We start from the raw sequence: 20,581 nt of genomic DNA, 5'->3' as shown, positions 1-20,581 counted from the left end.
TTCGAACCCCGTGCAGCGCGGCTACACGGGGCTCGAACTAGGTAGTTCGGACTAGGATTCCTATTCCGAACTACCGGTACACCACGAGTGAAATTCAAATCCCGGGCTTCATTTGCAAGTGCGGTATGCCTACATTACCCCGCTAGTTTGAACTAGCGGGGTAGTGTAGACATACCCTTAGAGAATAACAAAAATTGTAGATAGTATCATGAACTTTCATGGGCACAACCAACTTCTTCAGATGAAACTTTCAATGTAGCATCTTTTAAAACACAGCTTCTTTATATGGTATTAGACACACAGACATACATATTTGCACATCCAGGAGCATAGATATTGCCATATGGGATCAGACTTCAGATACATTTAGTCCAATATCCTATTTCTGATAGGGGCCAGTACCAGATGCTTCAGAGGAAGGTAAAAGTAACCTGATAGGTGACCTTTATGTAACAACATGCCTGTAGAGGAAGTTTCATCCTACCTTCTATCATTTAATGGTGGACTTTTGCCCCAATGCATGAAAATTCATATAGCACTCCTTGAAGTAATTTTGCAGTGTCACTGGGCAATATCATTCAAAGTTTGTCAATGTCTTCGTTATAAACACTTTGAGCATTATATAATGCAACCATTTAAAATCTGCTTCAGCGTAACACACGAATGTATTAATAGCCAAAGTGAGGAATAGTTGCTGTAATTCTAAAAAAAAAATACATCTGATTCTGTGTAAGAGGATATGATTATTTGTTTTGATTATCATATGTATAACTTGTTAATGGAAATTTCTTCTTGTTTGGTCTACAAACTGTAATTATATGAGCAGATACTTACTGTCATCTATATAACTGAATTCTACTTTTTTTAAGCACACAACCATACACATCCTTTTAGATGCTCAGTAGCAAGTTCTTTCCTTGCAAATAATAAAGCCAGGTTGCATGATCAGCTGAAGTACAGATTTTAAACTAATTCTAAGATAGTCAAGAAACACAGAAGAGAGCAAACAAGACTAAACCCCACATGTATTACAGTTAGCAGCTTGGACACAAATGTAGCCTATACTCAATTATTTGTTTCTACCCAGAATCAGTTTTGTTTAATCCCCTCACCATCTTGCATTCTCACAGGTCCACATTTGAAAAAACAATTCCATTTTCATCTGTATATTGCTGTCAGGTTTCAATAAAAAATGGGAAAAAAAGCCCCTTTGCAAATAGCCCTGGAGTTCTTATGAACAAGAATTTTTTTTTAAATGTTGTGTGCACAATGCCCCACATAATCAGTGGGTGTAAAGCAAAATGATTCCCTTTAGGTTGATTTACATGAGCAGAGGAAATGGCCCAATATTGCACTGTGATGCTTATTATTGGTTTTAATCCTATTTCACAATTGCTGTTCTATGTTAAGTATGGTATTTAAATGATAAAATTCTGAAATCTCATCAAGTACACACATTTTCAATAAAGTATTGATTTCTAAGTAATCAAATTGCTAGCCAACTTCACTCCCAATAATGCTATCATTCAGACATTTTGAATATTGTTATTCTTTTTATTAAAGATGTTCAAGATACCTCTAAACTTCAAAAACTTACTGGACAATTCATCAGAAGATATGGAAAGAGGCACAATATTAAACGTATTTGTCTACTAGCTGAAATCAGTTTATGGTTCTGAATTGATAATATAAATGTCTAGACTAAAAACTGGAAAAAAATTTAGTCATAAAAGAAAAGTTTATGGTCAACAAACAAAGTTGAGAAATGATGTTCTCCATTAAGTGATATTTTAATTAGGTCTGCTGATTAATCACATAAGATTAACTAAAAAAATCACAATATTAAAAAGTAATCATGATTTAAAAAATTAATCACAGTTTTAATCACACTGTTAAAATACAATATAAATGAAATGTATTAAATATTTTGGATTGTTTTTACATTTTCATATATATTTATTTCAATTACATTATAAAATACAAGCTATATAGTGATCACTTTATATTATTTTTATTACAAATATTTTCACTGTAAAAATTATGAACAAAAATAGTATTTTTCAGTTCACCTTAAATAAGTTCTATAATGCAATGTATCATGAAAGTGAAATTTATAAATGTAAGGGAGGTTGTTATATAACTACATTCGAAAACAAAACAATGTAAACTTTAGTGCCTATAAGTCCATTCAGTGCTTTTGCTTGTTCAAGCAATCACTTAAGGGTATGGCTAGACTGCACACCTTTTTTGACAGAGGGTTTGTCAACAGTATCTGTTGACAAAGCCTCTGTTGAAAAAGAGCGTCTAGATTACATTACGCGGATCAAAAAATCGATCCGATTTTTCAAAAAAGAGCATCCAGACTTCCGCATGCTCTGTCAAAAAAAGGCATCCTGAAGTGCTTCTGGCAGGGCACAGGGGCAGCCTTTATTTCCAGGTGCTGCTGCATGCTCTTTGCAGAGACGCGTGCTTAAAATCATCCCCCTGGACAGTCGTTGCTCTGCTCCTGCTTCTGGCTTGCCTACCTCCTAGAGGGATAGCAAAGTTGCTGCAGTTCTTGCTCTGGTTTCCCTGCTTCCTTGGAAACCACAGCAGTTTGTTTTCAGGTTTCTTTTTGTGCTTTTCACTATGTTTTTGTCCATGGAGCCTGAGCTGCCGCTGGGCATGTGATGGCCCCACACTGTGATGCTGGAAGTTCTGCTGCATCTTCATGAGACCATCATGATGGTTAAGGCAGAGCTGGATTCAGAGCCCAGCTTTGAGCCCCTCACTCGGGATGCAGCCCCACTGCCCTTGCCACCAAACTTATACCTGGAGAGGCGAGTTTGGAGGCTGGACACCAGTTCAGACTGGCGGGACCGGCTTTTTATGGAGCAGTGGGGTGACGACCAGTGGCTCTCAAACTTCCAGATGCGGAAGTCCACCTTCCAGGATCTCTGTGCCTGGTTCGCCCCTGTCCTGCAATGCCAGGATACCCACTTGCAGCCTGCCATCCCCTTGGAGAAGTGTGTCGCTATCGCTCTGTGGAAGCTGGCCACCCCCGACACCTACCAATCCATGGGACATCAATTTGGCGTGAGGAGGTCTACTGTCGGGGCCTTCTTGCTGGAGGTAAGCCACTCTCAGGGGACAGTCCATGGGGGCGGGAGTGGGCAGATAAGAGGGATGATCAGTACCGGGCTCAGGGAATGGGGGATGGGGTAGGAGTGGTAGAAGCCTGCCTGGCCTCACCCTGAGGTGGTACGTAGGGCATAGGGGGGTTACCTGCGGGGGGGGGGGCTGTGGGGTCTGGGAGGGGAGGGGTGAGGGATCACCTCTCATCAGCTCATGCAACTCCTCTAATGTCCTGTTATGGCTGTTTGTATTTATCCCTTTCTGCAGGTGGTGATGCCCATCAACTCAGAGCTGCTTCACAGGATTGTCCGCCTCGGAGACTTGGATACCATCTTGGCCGGATTTGCAGGGCTGGGTTTTCCAAACTGCATCAGAGCACTCGACGGGACTCACATCCCAATCCACGCACCACTCCATCAAGCAGCACAGTATATTGACAGAAAGGGCTAATTTTTGATGGTGCTGCAGGCCCTGGTTGACCAGCAAGGACAATTCACAGACATTCATGTTGGGTGGTCAGGCCGGGAACACGATGCCCGCATATTCCAGAACTCATACCTGTACTGCAGGCTGCAGGCTGGGGCATTCTTCTATGCAGTCAGGGATGTGCAGAGGCCTACGTGCATCGTGGCTGATGCAGAGTACCCCCTTATGCCCTGGCTCATGAAGCCATTCACAGGACACCTGAATGCAAGCAAGGAACTCTTTAACTCCCACCTGAATCGGGCTCACTTCCAGGTGGAGTGCACCTTTGGCCATCTGAAGGGCAGATTTAGATGCCTGATCACTTGGCTGGACATGGGGAAACACAACATCCCCGATGTGGTTGCTGCATGCTGTGTGCTGCACAACCTAGTGGAGAGGAAAGGGGAGGCCTTCCTCCCTGCGTGGGGGACGCGGGGTGATGTGGAGGGGAGGCACTTTGAGCAGCCCCGGACAGCTGCCATCCAGCAAGCCCACCAGCTGGGATTGTACATTCGGGAAGCTCTGAGGGAGCAATTCTCCCAAGGAGGCTAAATGAGTTTCCCCAGGGCCTTCCAAATGTGGGATTTTCCCATGCCCCTGGTGCCTTTCTCCCCAAAACCCCTCCCGGCCCCACAATCACACACTGTACGCATTTATCACACACTGACAACTGAGACAGGTGTTGGTGAAAAAATGTTTACAGTTTATTTCACTGTTGCTTTTTTGAAAAACTAAAATACTCTTTTGTTCAGAAAAATAAAGTGTTTGTAAACAAAGTAAAGTGCTTCCCTCAGTGACTCTCACAGGTGGGAAGAGGGAATGTTAACCTGGAAGGGGGGAGAGAGGCTCAGGGCTGAGGGTGCCACCTGGATGAAGAGCCCCTGGCCCTTTGGCTGCGGAGGCCTTCTCAGAGACTGCCGCGCATGCAGGCTGGGATGGTAGGGGGCTGGGCAGGAAGTGGGACTGTACCTGGGTCTGGGATGGCAGGAGGTGAGGGGGAAGTAGGAGGTAAGGGGGGAACAGAGGGTGAGGGGCGGGGCAGGCTGAGCAGGAGGAGCAGGACAAGGCACAGGAACAGGGAAGGCCATGGCTCCCTGATAGCAGTGCAAATATCAGTGCGCTGCTGGACTAACTCATCCAGCGACACTTTGCCTCTGCCTGCATCCTTTGGTTAAATGTGCCCTGCATCCCTTGCAGGGATGTGCTGGCACACCAGGTCCAAATATGTGCACCAGTGCCGACAGGTTCCCTGCAGCCGTCTGGGTAGTGGGACAGGTATGGTGCTCCCCTGCTGGTCAGCTGGTCCAGCTGTGGAGGACAAGAGGGAAATGTCGTCAGTCATGCATGCTCACACTTTCCCCAAGAGGGCATGCCCTCCTCCTTCTCAGCAGTCAGTACCTGTCCTAGGGTCAGGGGATGCTCATGTGGGTCTCAGTAAGGCATGGTATGGCCTGGCCAGCAGCCACGGCCTCTCTGGAGCCCAAAAGGTGTGCAGGCCACCATCCTGGCTCCCCTCACACAAGCCCCATGGCCAAGCAACACAGACAAGTGTCAGGCCACAGTTGGGGTTCTCACAGGTTGCTGAGAGGCCTGCAGCTGTGTGGCAATCCCAGCGTCCCCAACCCCTGCCTGCACCTGGCATCACTGCCTGCAGGAGCAGGTGGTGCCTCGCAGCCATGCGGGTGCAGGGGTAGGACGGGCCTCCCTGAGGTAGGCCATGTGTGTGCCTCCCTCCCCCCTGCAGGCTGTGATCAGTATGACTTGTCACAGCACTGCACTATCCACTTTGCTCCCGCCTGCCCTGCCCTGTGTGTGTTGAACCCTCACAGCACTCACCTGATGTTCCCTCCCCAGTATCCAAAGTTGTCTGGGAGGCCTCCTGTGTCTGGGTTTCTGGCTCCTGGGTCAGGGTCACTGTGCTGGTGTCTTTCTCCTCCTCTTGGAGCTGCTGGTCCTCAGGGGTCTCATCCTGGAGTTGCGGCCGCTGCTGCACAGGGTTCTCCACAACCCTCTTGGGAGGCAAGGGTTCCCCTGCCCCCAGGATCCCGTCGAGGTCCTTATAATAGGCATAATAGTGTGCTGTTTCCCCCAGATTGGGAGCTACGCTCCCCTGCCGCAGCTCCTTCACCTTGGCTCTGACCTGGTCTAATGTGTGGGGGTGGTGGCCTTGTTTAGTGTAGACACAGGTATAGTTTTGTCGACAAAAGCCAACTTTTGTTGACAAAATCCTGTAGTCTAGACACACCCTTAGGGTATGTATACACTACAGAGAAGATCGTAGCTGCCAATGTCAATCTTCCAGGGTTCAAATTAGTGGGTCTAGTGAAGACATGCTAAGTTGAATTGAGAGGGGCACTCCAGTTGATGCCAGTAGTCTTGCTTCCATGAGGAGTAAGGGAAGTCAAAGGGAGAGTATTCTCACTTCGACTTCCTGCAGTGCCAAAAGTTGGACAGTGACAAAAATTGAGTTAAGGTACTTCGACTTCAGCTACGCAATTAACATAGCTGAAGTTGTGTACCTTAATTCAACCGTATCCCGTACTGAAGACATACCCTTAAAGAACCAACTTTGTTTATATTTATGGGAGATAATGCTGCCTTCTTCTTATATATGATGTCACCTAGAAGTGAGAACAGGTGTTCACATGGCACTTTTGTAGCTGATTTTGCAAGACATTTATATGCTAGATACGCTAAATATTCACTACTTTGGTGCTGATGACGCTCATCCAAAAATTGTTAATTAAATTTGTGACTGAATGAACTTTGGGGGAAATTGTATGTCCTGAGATTAATCGTAATTAATTTTTAATCACTTAGCCCTAATTTTAATCAAAATCTTATTATTTTCTGGTCATGAAAGGTGCCTGCTCAACCACACTGGAAACTGAAAGTGTCTATACACTCTTACTGCATTGGAAGCTTGTCAGCATGACTCCACTAATGTACCTAATTTTATGGCAACTCCATATGCATTTATTCTTTGGTTCCTCCAATGACACTACTGACAAGCTTGCTAACTATGGACATCAATACACCACTTAGGAGACCAGTCCCACTAATTATCCCAGCTGTGACCAAGGCTAAGTCTACACCTAGAACACCTACACCTACACCTAGAACTGAAAGTGTAGACCCCACTTGTTAAACTAATAACCTAAAAATAGTAGTGTAGAAACAATAGCATTAGCTATGGTGAGCGGCAAAAAGTGTCTCTTAGTACATGCTCACAGACCCAGAGGGCTTGTACCCAGGCCTGCTAGCACCACTCACCACTGCCCATGCTACTGTGGCTACACTGTTATTTTTAGTGTACTACTGCAATGAAAACAAACACAAATACATTTGCTTGAGCTGGGAATCACACCCTCAGCTTCAAGTGTAGATAAACTTTTAAAACTAAAGTAGGCCTTCAGAGAGAACCAAATGAGCAGACCCTTGTATGGGTTCCCCTTTGATTTCTGCTGGAATCCACAAGGGTCCTTCATTATGAAGATGGGGGTAACTAAAAGAGTAACTATTTCTCGTTATTAGCGGAGCTGCTGAGTTTTTCATTGCAAATGATATTCATTGCAAATTTAGTCATATTTTTCTACTCACAAATAATTGAGGAACTGATCCTATTTTCTGAAAATGTATTTGTTATTTGTAACTATTTGCTGGATAGTTTGAATGAACAATTTTCATCCAAGAAGCTATTGGCAAACAGTTCCTGCTGGCTATTTGTTATTCAAAGAGCATGTGATGTGATGGGTCACCTAACTCACATGTTTCTTCTCCCTGACTTGATGACTAGAACATTTAAATGCAACAATGTTGAATAATGGACACAGAGTACTCTTGTTCAAAGGCAATTATCTTTGTGCCTTTGTCATTGCAAATATGGATATTCAGACAAATAGCCATTTTCCAAACATTGGTGATAACAAAAACCCATCCAGGAAAATGTCTGCAAATAGCAAAGAGCAAATAGCGTGGAGGCTGTGCAACTACTGAACAATAGGTTACAACCTAAAGGAATGTTCTCAAATAGTGCTCTGTGACATTATTTAACCAGCTCTGTTGACTATTAGCATAGGTTCATTTATTGTAATGACTTAAATTAAGTCAGCCATGGTGGTAAAATAATGTCTTTTATTGCACCAATTTCTGTTGGTGGAATAGACAAGCTTTCAAACTGCACTGAGCTCTTCAACCCAAAGAAGAGTTTGGTGTAGATCATAAGGTTATCTTATTCACCAACAGAAGTTGCTCTAATAAAAGTTATTACCTCACCCATCTTGTCTCTCTAACATCCTGGGATCAACATAACTACAACAATGCTGCAAATTAAGTCACTCATTTTTAAAACACTGCAATACTTTTAATGAACCAGCAAGTATATTCAAGTCAGACCTGAATAACCTTATCCCTTTTTCCTCCTTCCCCAGCTTCTTGCTATGAGCTGAATTATGGGATATTATGGGATGAATTTGGTATGGCTTGGTTTAAATATTGTGTTGGAGATAAACTGTGATTGACTATGTGTTGGTGCACTAGCGGGAAAAAAGGAACAAATCTTTCCTTGTCTCATTGCACACCCTATCCAAGAGCCAGCCTAGCACACTTGGCAATCATTGTATTCTCTGAGCATAAGGACAAGTCTAGGTTAGTATTGGCAATAGAGGCACCAAACAACCCAAAGAGGAAAGGGATGAGGTCAATGGTAAGTGTCTCACACCACTTCTGTACTGACCCGAGGAGGTATCCTTACATACTGCATCCTTTCAAAGAATGGTGCTTTCATGCTTTCTTTCCTAAATTCCCTTGAACAATTCAGACTGAGTCATCCAGAATTTCTCCAGTGTCTTCCAAAGTAGGCTATGGGTTAAGATCACAGGCTCAGCTGGTGTAAATCAGTTTAATTACATACCCTTGCCTGGAGCTATACTGATCTATACCAGCTGAGGATCTAACCCATGGCCTGAATCTCGATGTTTAAATTAACTCAGATTCTCAGCTATGGGCACTATAGACAATAATGACATTAGTCTCAATAAATGCTACTAATAGCATTGAGTTTCATTTGCTTTATTTGATTAAGACTATTCCAGCCCAAATGTCTGTATTTCATATAGGATGAAATTGAATAAGGAGAATGAAATGAAAAGCTGCTTATAAGTAAGAAAATATTTCACTGGGGTTTTGTTACATTCAGTTAACAGACAATGGAGAGAACTGGGGATATGTGTATGGACTAGATGTGGATTAATTTCATGGTTGATCTGAAGCATTCACTGTTCATAGAATCATAGAACTGAAAAGGACCTTGAGTGGTCAACTAGTCCAATCCCCTACACTATTGGCAGGATTAACCATAATCTAGATCATCCCTGACAAGTAATGGTCTAACCTACTCTTAAATATTCAATTATGGAGATTCCACAACTTTCCCAAGCAATTTATTCTAGAGCTTCACTACCCTGACAGGAAGTTTTTCCTAATGACCAACTGTGATGGGGCGAGCCCATCCCCTCACCCAGGCTGGAAACCACCAGCACCCCCCAACACTGCTGTGCATGCTCCAGCAGCCCCGCAGCCCCTTTAAATGCTGAGGCAGCACCGCAGGGAAGGGGGGCAGAGCACATCACCGGGGCAGCGGCCAGGAGGGTGGGTGCCACAGGAGACGTAGGGAACCCGGAGGGGAAGGACCCCGGGCCAGCAGCTGCCGGACCGACCCTAAGAGTGGGAGGTACAGCGGCATGGCAGAGGGAAGCCCCGCAATGCTACCCCCCCAGGGAAGAACCCATGGCCAACAATGGGACGAGGGGGTCCTCCCGAGCAATGGCGGAGCCGCCGACTGGACCACCCTTACCCCAATGCACCTGACGACCACCTCGGTGTGTGAACACCCCAACTGGGGCAGAGAACATGAGATGCCAAAAGAGAGAGTCTGTAGACGGAGGAGGAAGTAGCCCAGAATGGGGAGTTGCAGTGGACAACTAAGCAGTCCCTGAGAGGGGTGGTGAGAGATTGATTCGCAGCTCACCATAAGGGTAAGGCCAAGGGAACCTGCCCATAAGGGTGATGGGCTAGAGCTCAGTTGAGGGGAAGGGCCCAAGTTCCCCTGCCCCATATGAAGTTGGACTGTGCCAGTGGGCGGGAGTAACCCCAACCCAAGACAGAGACTCTATGGGCTATGGTCTGATCGACCCAAAGTTAGGCTACAGATACGGCAGACCCCCACCGAGGTCGGATTCTGGTCATGCCAGCCAGAGGGAGACATAGTAGTCTCCTGGGTGGCAGGCCACGGTACGATGGGTCTCTACCACTGGTGCCAGTGCACCCACCCCCCAAGCAGGTAAGAGCCAATACTAAACTCAGGACGGGAACCCAAGGCTCTCAGGCGGGGAAGGCCCTCATCCCATACAACAACAGGAAGCGGGGTGGACAGATGACACCAACCTAACCTCCCTTTCCTGCAATTTTAGCCCAGTGCTTGTTATTCTATCCTCAGAGTAAACAAACCCAGTTTTTTCAATCTTCCCTCATAGGTCATGTTTTCTAGATGTTTAATCTTTTTTTCTCCAATTTGTCCATGTCTTTCCTGAGTGCCACCCAGAACTGCACACAATACTCCAGATGAGGCCTAATTAATGCAGTGTAAAGCAGAATAATTATTTCTTATGTCTTTTTAATGACATTCTTACTAATACATCCCAGAATTATGTTCAGTTTTTTCAAGTGTTACACTGTTGATTCATCTTTAGCTTGTGCTCCACTATGACTCCCAAGCCCCTTTCCCTAGTACTCCTTCCTAAGCAGTCATTTCCCATTTTGTATGTGTGCAACTGACTGTTCCTTCTTAAGTGGAGTACTTTGAATATGTCCTTATTGAACTTCATTCTATTTACTTCAGACCATTTCTCCAGTTTTCCAGATCGTTTTGAATTGTAATCCTATCCTCCAAAGCACTTGCAACTCTTCCCAGCTTGGTATTATCCACAAAATTTAGAAGTGTACTCTCTATGCCATTATCTAAATCACTGATGAAGACAGTGAAACAAACTAAAACTGATCACGGCTAGACCATACTCATTATGCCCGTCCAGCATGACTGTAAACCATTGATAACTACTCTTTGGGAATGGTTTTCCAACCAGTTTTGCACTGTGTTAGACATCCAATCACCACCAATCTTTTTGGTGAAAACTGAAATAAAGGACCTCTGACATTTCCACATTTTCTGTTATTTTTCCATATTCACTGAGTAATGATCTTACCTTGTCGTTGATTTTCCTCTTGCTTCAAATGTATTTGTAGAATGTTTTCTTGTTACTCTTTATGTCTCTATCTAGCTTGATCTTATTGGGTGTGTCTAAACTATACCCCTCTGCTGGCAGAAACTTGTAGATTAGGCACATCACTATTGCAAATGAAGCAGGGATTTAAATATCCCACGTTTCATTTGAAATGAAATGGCCGCCACTTTTTGCCGATGCGGCACTTTGCCGACAAAAAGCAGCAGTCTAGACTGGGATTAGTCGACAAGGAAAGCCTTTTTTGACGGATCCCTTACAGAATCGGTCGGAAAAGCCTTTCCTTGTCGACCAATCCCAGTCTAGACTGCCACTTTTTGCCAGTAAAGTGCCGCGGCAGCAAAAAGCAGTGCCCATTTCTATTCAAATGAAGCACAGGATATTTAAATCCCCACTTCATTTGCAATAGCGATGTGCCTAATCTACATCCCTCTGTCAGCAGAGGGGTGTAGTTTAAATACACCCTTTTTGTGCCTGGGCCTTTTTAATTTTGTCCCCGCATACTTGTGTTTGTTTATGTTTATCCTTTGTAATTTGTCCACTTTTCTGGTTTCTACATCATGTAAAATATCCTGGTTAAGCTAGGGCATTCTCTTGCCATACTTCCTATCTTTCCTATGCAATGCGATAGTTTGCTCTTGTGCCTGTAGTAATGTCTCTTTGAAAAACTGACAACTCTCTTGAATTGTTTTTCCCTGAATTTGCTTAAGTCTGCCTTCTTGAAATCCATTATCTTTAGTTTGCCATTCTCCTTCCTAACATTCCTTGGAACAATGTATTCTATCATTTCACCCAACCTGCCTTCATAAGAATATAAGAACATAAGAATGACCATACTGGGTCAGACCAAAGGTCCAGCTAGCCCAGCAGTCTTGGCCAGTGCCAAGTGCCCCAGAGGGGGTGGACCGAAGACAATGATCAAACAATTTGTCTCATGCCATCCATCTCCAGCCTCTGACAAACAGAGGCCAGAGACACCAATCCTACCCGCTGGCTAATAGCACTCCATGGACCCAACCTCTATGAATTTATCTAACTTCTCTTTAAACTCTGTTATAGTTCTGGCCTTCACAGCCTCCTGTGGCAAGGAGTTCCACGGGATTACTATGCACTGTGTGAAGAAGAACTTTTGCTTATTAGTTTTAAACCTGCCACCCATTAATTTCATTTGGTGTCCTCTAGTCCTTATATTATGGGAACTAATTAATAACTTTTTTTCATTCACCATCTCCACACCACTCGTTATTTTATATACCTCTATCATATTCCCCCCCTCACTCTGGGTATGTCTACACTACCCCACTAGTTCGAACTAGCGGGGTAATGTATGCATACCAAACTTGCTAATGAAGCCTGGGATTTGAATTTCCCGGGCTTCATTAGCATAAAGCCGGCGCCGCCATTTTTAAAAGCCGGCTTGTTCGAACCCCGTGCCGCGCGGCTACACGCGGCATGGGCTAGCTAGTTCGAACTAGCTAGCCATTCCGAACTATCTGTATGCCTCGTTCCACGAGGCTAGTTTGAACTAGCTAGCCCGTGCCGCGTGTAGCCCCGCGGCACGGGGTTCGAACAAGCCGGCTTTTAAAAATGGCGGCGCCGGCTTTATGCTAATGAAGCCCGGGAAATTCAAATCCCAGGCTTCATTAGCAAGTTCGGTATGCATACATTACCCCGCTAGTTCGAACTAGCGGGGTAGTGTAGACATACCCTCTCCTCTTTTCCAAACTGAAAAGTCCCAGTCGCTTTAGCCTCTCTTCATATGGGACCTGTTCCAAACACCTAATCATTTTAGTTGCCCTTTTCTGAACCCTTTAGGCCAAAATATCTTTTTTGAGGTGAGGAGACCACATCTATACACAGTACTCAAGATGTGGGCGTACCATAGTTTTATACAGGGGCAGTAAGATATTCTGTGTCTTATTTTCTATCCCTTTCTTAATAATTCCTAACATTCTATTTGCCTTTTTGACCACCGCAGCACACTGTGTGGACATTTTCAGAGAACTATCCGAGATAGCGCCAAGATCTCTTTCCTGATTTGTCGTAGTCAAATTAGCTCCCATCATATATATGTATAGTTGGGGTTATTTTTTCCAATGTGCATTACTTTACACTTATCCACATTAAACTTAATTTGCCATTTTGTTGCCCAAACACTTAGTTTTGTGAGATCTTTTTGAAGTTCTTCACAGTCTGCTTCTGTCTTGACTATCTTGAACAGTTTAGTATGACCCGCAAACTTTACTACCTCACTGCTTACCCCTTTCAGTAGACCATTTATGAATAAGTTGAATAGGATTGGTCCTAGGACTGACCCTTGGGGGACACCACTAGTTACCCCTCACCATCTGAAAGTGTACCATTTACTCCTACCCCTTTTTACCATTTATTCCTTCCACTTTCAAATTCTCAACCAGTTCCTCCCTATTTGTCAAAATCAAACCTAGAACATCCTCCTCCCACCCCCCAGGTGGTTTCTCCACCATCTGAAATAAAAAATGCATAATGTAAAAAATATAGTAATGGACAATGACTAGTTTTCCTACTTTGGATTCTGAGGTCCACATTTCCTCTTGATCATGCAACCCTGTTAACTTCAGTGTATTTGTGACAGTGTTAATGAAAAGAGATCAGAACTTTTTGTATTGTGTCTAAAAGTTGAAGGAAAATGCTTGCCTTCCACCACATTGCTAAATTCTATATTCTGTCTAAATGTATTATTTCAAATCAAGTTCTGTTCTATGATTCTTACAAGACACATTTAATTAGCAATAGAAAAGGCACCGCTTTTATTGCATTGTACAGCATCTTACCTCTCTCAGTAGACTGTAATTCCCCCAAGTGTATTTGGCCTGATCCTACTCTCATAAGAACATAAGAAAGACCATATTGGATCAGATCAAAGGTCCATCTAGCCCAGTATTCTGTCTTCTGACAGTGGTCAATGCCAGAAGCCCCAGCGGGAGTGAACAGAACAGGTAATCATCATGTGATCCCTCTCCTGTCATACATTTCCGGACAAACAGAGGCTAAGGACACCATTCCTACCCATCCTGGCTAATAGTCATTGATGGACCTAACCTCCATCACTACGTCTAGTTCTTTTTGAACCCTTTTAAAGTCCTGGTCTTCACAACATCCTCCTCTCATTGACTCCAGTAGCAGAAGTTACCAGGCCAAATATACTTGAGAGAACTGCAATCTACTGATCTGAGAGACACGATAGGCAAGTAGATTTTAGGCTGCACAGAGCTTTTATTCAGATCTGAGAGAGGCACTCAGTATCACATCTAAATACAAGGTGGAACAGATTGTTTAGCGTAAGCAATTAACACATATTTCAAGGGACCAGATGAAGTGGCCCATTACTGTCTTTCTAATCACAGGAAAGAAAGGAGTGGGGCATGAAACTGTCTGAGAAGGGGGAGAAGTGGTTTATAAATTACTGTAAGAATTCACAAATCCAGTGTCTCTCTTCAATGCATATTTTTCTGTGTCTAGCAAAGTTATGAATTAAACTTTCAGGCTCATCTTTTGAATGTACTGTACAGGTTTCCTATGAGATTGAAGACTGATAGGTCAGATATAGAATGATTGCTTTGTGAAAAGTGTTTGCTCACAGGACATACTGTGTTCTTGTCTTCTATCATTTTTCTATGAGAGTTCATTTGAGAGCCTAGTGATTGTCTGTTTTCACCCACATACATACTGTATCACCTGTGGGAAACCACTGTGCACAAAGCGATCACTCTGTATCTGTCCTATCAATCCTCTTTCTCAAAAGATACTTGCACAACACTCACAGAAGATGAACCTGGGATCTTAAATTAATAACTTTTGATAAACACTAAAAATTATGGTTTAATGGATTTATGGCCTGTTACAACCCCTTTTTGTCCTATTACTAGCGAGCTGCTAATTAACTCTTCACCTTGAAGGGTTCTTAGAATATGTTCTAACTATTAATGCTAATCTGACACAGTAGGTACCTTTCACAGATCTGAAGCAGAGCTCTGTGGAGCTCCAAAGCTTTTCTCTTTCACCAGCAGAAGCTGGTCCCACCTTGTTTCTCTAAGGTCCTGGGATTGACACAGCTACAACACTGATTGTCTTCCTTTTCAGAAAGTCTTGATGCAAAAATAAAAAAAATAAAATTCAAAAGCACGCTGGAAATCTTTTTCAACAGCTACCTAATATGAATTTTCAGTTTTATAACACACTGTTACAAATCCACAAAGCAAAGCTGGATACAACATTTGTCATATGATATGGGTGATGGAGATAATCCTGTAATTTCCAGCACAATAATGAGAGGTTTAATTTTCCATTTGTTTCCACTGTGAGATGGTGTGTGACTTTGAATTCTCACTATGTCTGCATCAGCTCACAAACCTAATTTGCATCATTTGAAGTCAATACCTACTTCAGCATTTGCTCTCTCCTTTTTATGATTAAAAGGCTAGGAAAAGCCTGACCTGTAATTTAAATACAAAAAAGTTTAGCCCATCAGAAGTCTCTCTCTTCTTTAGTTTTAATACACTTTGGCGTGGGGAACCATGGAGGGCCATATCAATTGTTAAAAGGCATTCCTCTTTTTTCTTCAAAACTTCATGTGAAAAGGTTAACAACCATTCTAAATTCTATAAACAAGTACAGTTGCAATCAGACTCCAATGACATGTTTTTCATAAGAATTGAGTGAACCCTGTGGAGGCTGCAGCATGAAAATGAAGAACTAGTTTTCAGGGGGGGGGGGATCCATCCAAGAGGGAAATTTGGGAAGGTTTCTTCCTCATGACTCATGGTGCCAGGGAAAGAGGCCTAGATTATCACAGGGGCTAGGAGAAGGAGGATGAGAAGACTGATCTACTTAAACTCACATAGAGAAGATATTAGGCAGATTTTTCTAATCCCTCAGTAGCCTGTTCTTCCTCTACCTCCCCAAAGGAGCTATTCTTCCCCCATCCTTTTTCTTGGTCAGAATGGGGAAATCTTACAGTCTATTATATATTTTAGAGAATCTGTTTGTCTGAATGATCAAGAACTCCTCCTAAATGTTAAGAGCTAGGACCACCAAATTCAGTATACAACTTCCTCTTATAATTTAAAGGGCATGTCTACACTAGGACATTATTTCAAAATAAGTAACGTTGAAATAATAACTCACAAAATAACAAAATCAAAATAGCATGTCCCCACTATGGGGGAAGCAACAAAATAGCTCAGAATTATTTTGAAATAGTGTGTCCATAGTGATTGGAGCCTTCCTCAGATTTAGAGCCCCTGGAAGCACTCTGGAGAGGGCACCAGAAGGGCAGATACTTCCTGTGGCTGCTTGGTCAGTCATGCTGAATCTCATGCTTCAGGGACTCCTCTCTATGTCTGTGACTCACATACCACTCCTCCACTGCCTCCCCCCTCACAGGACACCAAATGGACACAGTGTGCCCTTGCAAAGGCTGCGCATCATGGCGCAGTTTGTCCAGACCGTCCACATTCTGCTCCAGACCAGCCTGAACCAGAGAACCTCTTCACTCAGGTTCTGACACTCCTGATGCTGGAAATGCCCCTCAATCCCATGGACACCATCAAATGCCACTTCTGGCAGAGGGAGACCTATTCCTCCTGGTGAGATCGCATCATCGTGCAGCAATGGGACGACCAGCAGTGGCTCCAGAACATCCACACGTGAAAGTCCATCTTCCTGGAGCTCTGTAAGTAGCTGCCCTGCACTCAGGTGACAGCACACCCAACTGCGACCTGCCATCCCCCTGCACATCGCCCTGTGGAAGCTCACCACGCTGGACAGCTACTGTCAGGAACCAGTTTAGCATGGGGAAATCTACAGTTGGGGCCATGCTCCAGCAGGTAGCCAACACCATCAATAACACCTTGCTGCAGAGGGTCGTCACTCTGGGGAACGTGGACACCATTGTGGATGGCTTTCCCACCATGGGCTTCCCCAACTGCAGGGGGGAATAGATGGCACACACACACACCCATCTTGGCCCCTAATCACTTGGCTTCAGCCTATATAAACAGAAAGGAGTAATTCTTGTTGGTGCTGCACATCCTCATGGGACCACAAAGGATGCTTCACCAACAACAATGTCAAGTGGTTGAGGAAGACCCGCAACACCTGTGCCAGCACTGCTTCTGTCTCCTCCGTCTGCTCCTGTAGCCAGACACACCACCTGACCATGGGTGCTTCTACCCAGATCCTGGTGTGGTTTTAAAGGGACTGTGACTTGCAATTCCCACTTACTGAAATCCAGGCTGGGGGGACCATCCAATGTGAAAGGTGCCTGCTGGTAGAATCTCTCAGGAAGCAGGTGGGAGAGCTACAGAAGGAGATGGCTAGGCTGAGGAGCATCCAAATCCATGAGGACATTTCCTTTTTGTGCAAAAACCCCTTTTTGCGCAAGATCCTTATCTGTCTCTGGGAGAGGCATAAGGATCTTGTACAAAAAGGGGTTTTGCACAAAAAGGAAATGTCCACACTGCTTGTTTTTGCACAAAAACCCTTTACGCAAAAATGGCTCAAATAGATTATGCAAATGAAACATGACAAAATGCTAATCAGCGCTTCATTTGCATACTCTCTGCCAACAAAAGACGGCAGTGTAGACAAAGCCTGGCAGTCTGCAGTTTTAAGTTCCACAGGAGAAGGGGAGCAGTGGAGCTCGCCGATGTGGCCAGAGCAGCCACATGTGCCACTATGAGAGGACTCTAGAAGCCAATTATTTCAAATTAGCAGCACCGGAGCGTCCATATTAATGCTATTTCAAAATAACAATTTTTAAATAAGTGCTATTCCTAGAGGAAAGCAGGAGTACAGATTTTGAAATAACCAGTCCATTATTTCAAAGTAGCGGGCTGGGTAGTGTGGATGTTATGCTTTATTATTTTGAAACAAGGGCGGTTATTCTGAATCATAGAATCAATCATAGAATACTAGGACTGGAAGGAACCTCGAGAGGTCCTCAAGACTAGTCCCCTGCCCTCATGGCAGGACCCAGTACTGTCTAGACCATCCCTGATAGACATTTATCTAACCTACTCTTAAGTATCTCCAGAGATGGTGATTCCACAACCTCCCTGGGCAATTTATTCCAGTGTTTAACTACCTTGACATTAGGAACTTTTTCCTAATGTCCAACCTAAACCTCCGTTGTTGCAGTTTAAGCCCGTTGCTTCTTGTTCTATCCCCAGAGGCCAAGATGAACAAGTTTTCTTCCTCCTCCTTGTGACACCCTTTTAGATACCTGAACACTGCTATCATGTCCCCCCGTAAATCTTCTCTTTTCCAAACTAGGAAATAACTCCCTAGTGTAGACCAGGGTCAGGAGTGGGACACTTACTTCCCATGCTTTACCTCTCACACTCTTGTAACATGTTATACAACATTATTGAGACATGTTCTATTTATAATCCACTATAACTATTTTCCTTCTAAAGAGTGGTATCTTGCACTTCTCTTTACTGACTTTCATCTTGTTGATTTCAGAACAATTCTGCAATTTATCAATTCATTTAAAATTCTATTTGTGTCTTCAAACATTCTTGCAACCTCTCCCAGTTTGATGTCATCCATAAATTTTAAAGCATGCTCTCCATTCCATTATTTAAGACATGAATGAACATGCTGAACTGTGCTGGCTTAGGACAGATATTTTCAGGACCCCACTATATGCATTCTTTGAGTTTGACACAGAGCCACTGATAACTACTCTTTGAGTAGCCTTTCAACAAGTTCCTAACCTACCTTACAGTAATTTCATCTAGACTGGTGTGCTTATTAATAAAGATATGATTTAGTGACTGTAATTATGTTTACCTTTCAATAATATATATTGCAATGTGTTGCCCTTCCACAAAGTGACAGGTTTTCCTGGCCCCAAAAGTGTGGAGAGATAGGCACCGAAAATACTACTGATGCAAACTCCCCACTTGCCCCCAAATTTTACATAATTTTTCTACTTTGTTTACTATGAGAATTACCTGATTTATTTGTCCAGATTGGACAATTGGCATGCTGCTACGCTCAGTAAACAGCTTCTGACAACAAAGGATCTAAATAATCATTGTATAATCAGCAGACACCAATGCATCCTTATCTCATCCCCTCATATCCTGGTAGTTGTCTGTCAGACCATTATATGTAACAACCTAAATGTTCTACATTTCAACTGCATCTGAAACATTCCATCCATTTTGTGAGAAAGCTGGCAAAGAGCTTTCATACAGTGAAATTTGTTCTTACTTTTGCACACATGAAAATGTATATATTCCATGGGAGGCCTTTGCATTTGTTTCTGATTTGGCTTACCACAGTGTAAATTGGAATTAATTCCTGATTCACTCCAGGGAAAATCTGATCCAGTGTTTGGTTTCGTGCCTCAGAGGAGATACTAACTAGACTAGCCCAGCAGCAACCCAGTGAGATTACAACATTAAGAGCTGCCTAAATACCCTGCCTAAAGCTGGGCATAATATTGCTTGGATTGGATGTACATATGTGAACATATAATACCATAGGTTTCTTTCTAATCAAAGCTTCTACGTGGTTGACATCTTTGTGTGCAGTGAAAGTATTGGCATTTGGAACATAACAGTTTACAAATATAGGTTGAACCTCTGCAATCTGAACCTCATGCAGCAACATCCCGGGTTCAGCATCCTCAGAGACTCTGTGGGTGCTCCAGGGTTGGAGCACACACAGGTACAAACCAGCATTGAGCTCCTCCCTCTGCCCCCCCCCCCCTCCTTAGCAACGTCATCCCAGAGCTTCCAGAGCACCATAAACATCGGATTTGCAGCATTCAAGCTCAGGGAAGGAAGGGGAGGAGCAGGGCTAGACCATGCTCAGGAGAAGAAATGGGGAGAGGCTGCAGAGCCTTATGGCCAGGAGATGGGACCAAGCCCCGGGAGCAACCACACCACAGCCTGGTTTCAGCTCCGGCAGCCACCCGCCACATTGCCTGCCCCAGAAGTAGCTGGGCATCCACCCCGTGGCCCTGGCCCCCCACTCTCCCACCAAGCCCACCAGCAGAAGCAGCAGCTAACCTTTCATGTCCAAAGAAGGCGAGTGCTGCTGCATGAGGAGGTGGGCAGGAATACAATTCTTTCTGTGGCCCTGCTCAGGTGTGCACCTTACAGGGAACTCCTAGAGGTTGCCAAAAGAGCCGTATTTGATTGCGTCGCAAGCCATATTTGGCTCACAAGGCACAGGTTGTCAATGCCTGGACTACAGCATGCACGTAAGAGCTTTGCTGTATCTTTACTCCCCAGGGTAAAGTGGGTATAATATGCTTCATGGGCATATATAGAAGACGACATGAGAAAAAGGAAAGATTTCAGCTTGGTAACATTTCCAGAATTTACTACTCAGCTGCTGTTTGTTTTCTCTGATTACCAAATGTGAGGTAGCACGCTTTTGCCAGCTGCAGTCTGATTACGCATCACCTTTTCCATAACACTTCCAGTCCCGTTAAATTACAGCCAACACAGAGTGTAACCTTTTTTAGGGCTCATAATAAACAAATCAGAGTCTAGGAAAAAATCAGAGATAGAGATCGCCTGACTACAGGTTATAATTCAAAGTACTCAGATTCAACGTGAGAGTCAGAGTTTTGAGAGCTGACTATGCTGGTAGTCGGGCTTTAAATTTCTGATTTATAAATCACTTCCTTGAAAACCAGCTGC

This window comes from Pelodiscus sinensis, chromosome 3 (assembly GCF_049634645.1).
Source record: "Pelodiscus sinensis isolate JC-2024 chromosome 3, ASM4963464v1, whole genome shotgun sequence".
NCBI classification, from domain to species: domain Eukaryota; kingdom Metazoa; phylum Chordata; order Testudines; family Trionychidae; genus Pelodiscus; species Pelodiscus sinensis.
This window is presented reverse-complemented; position numbering follows the sequence as displayed.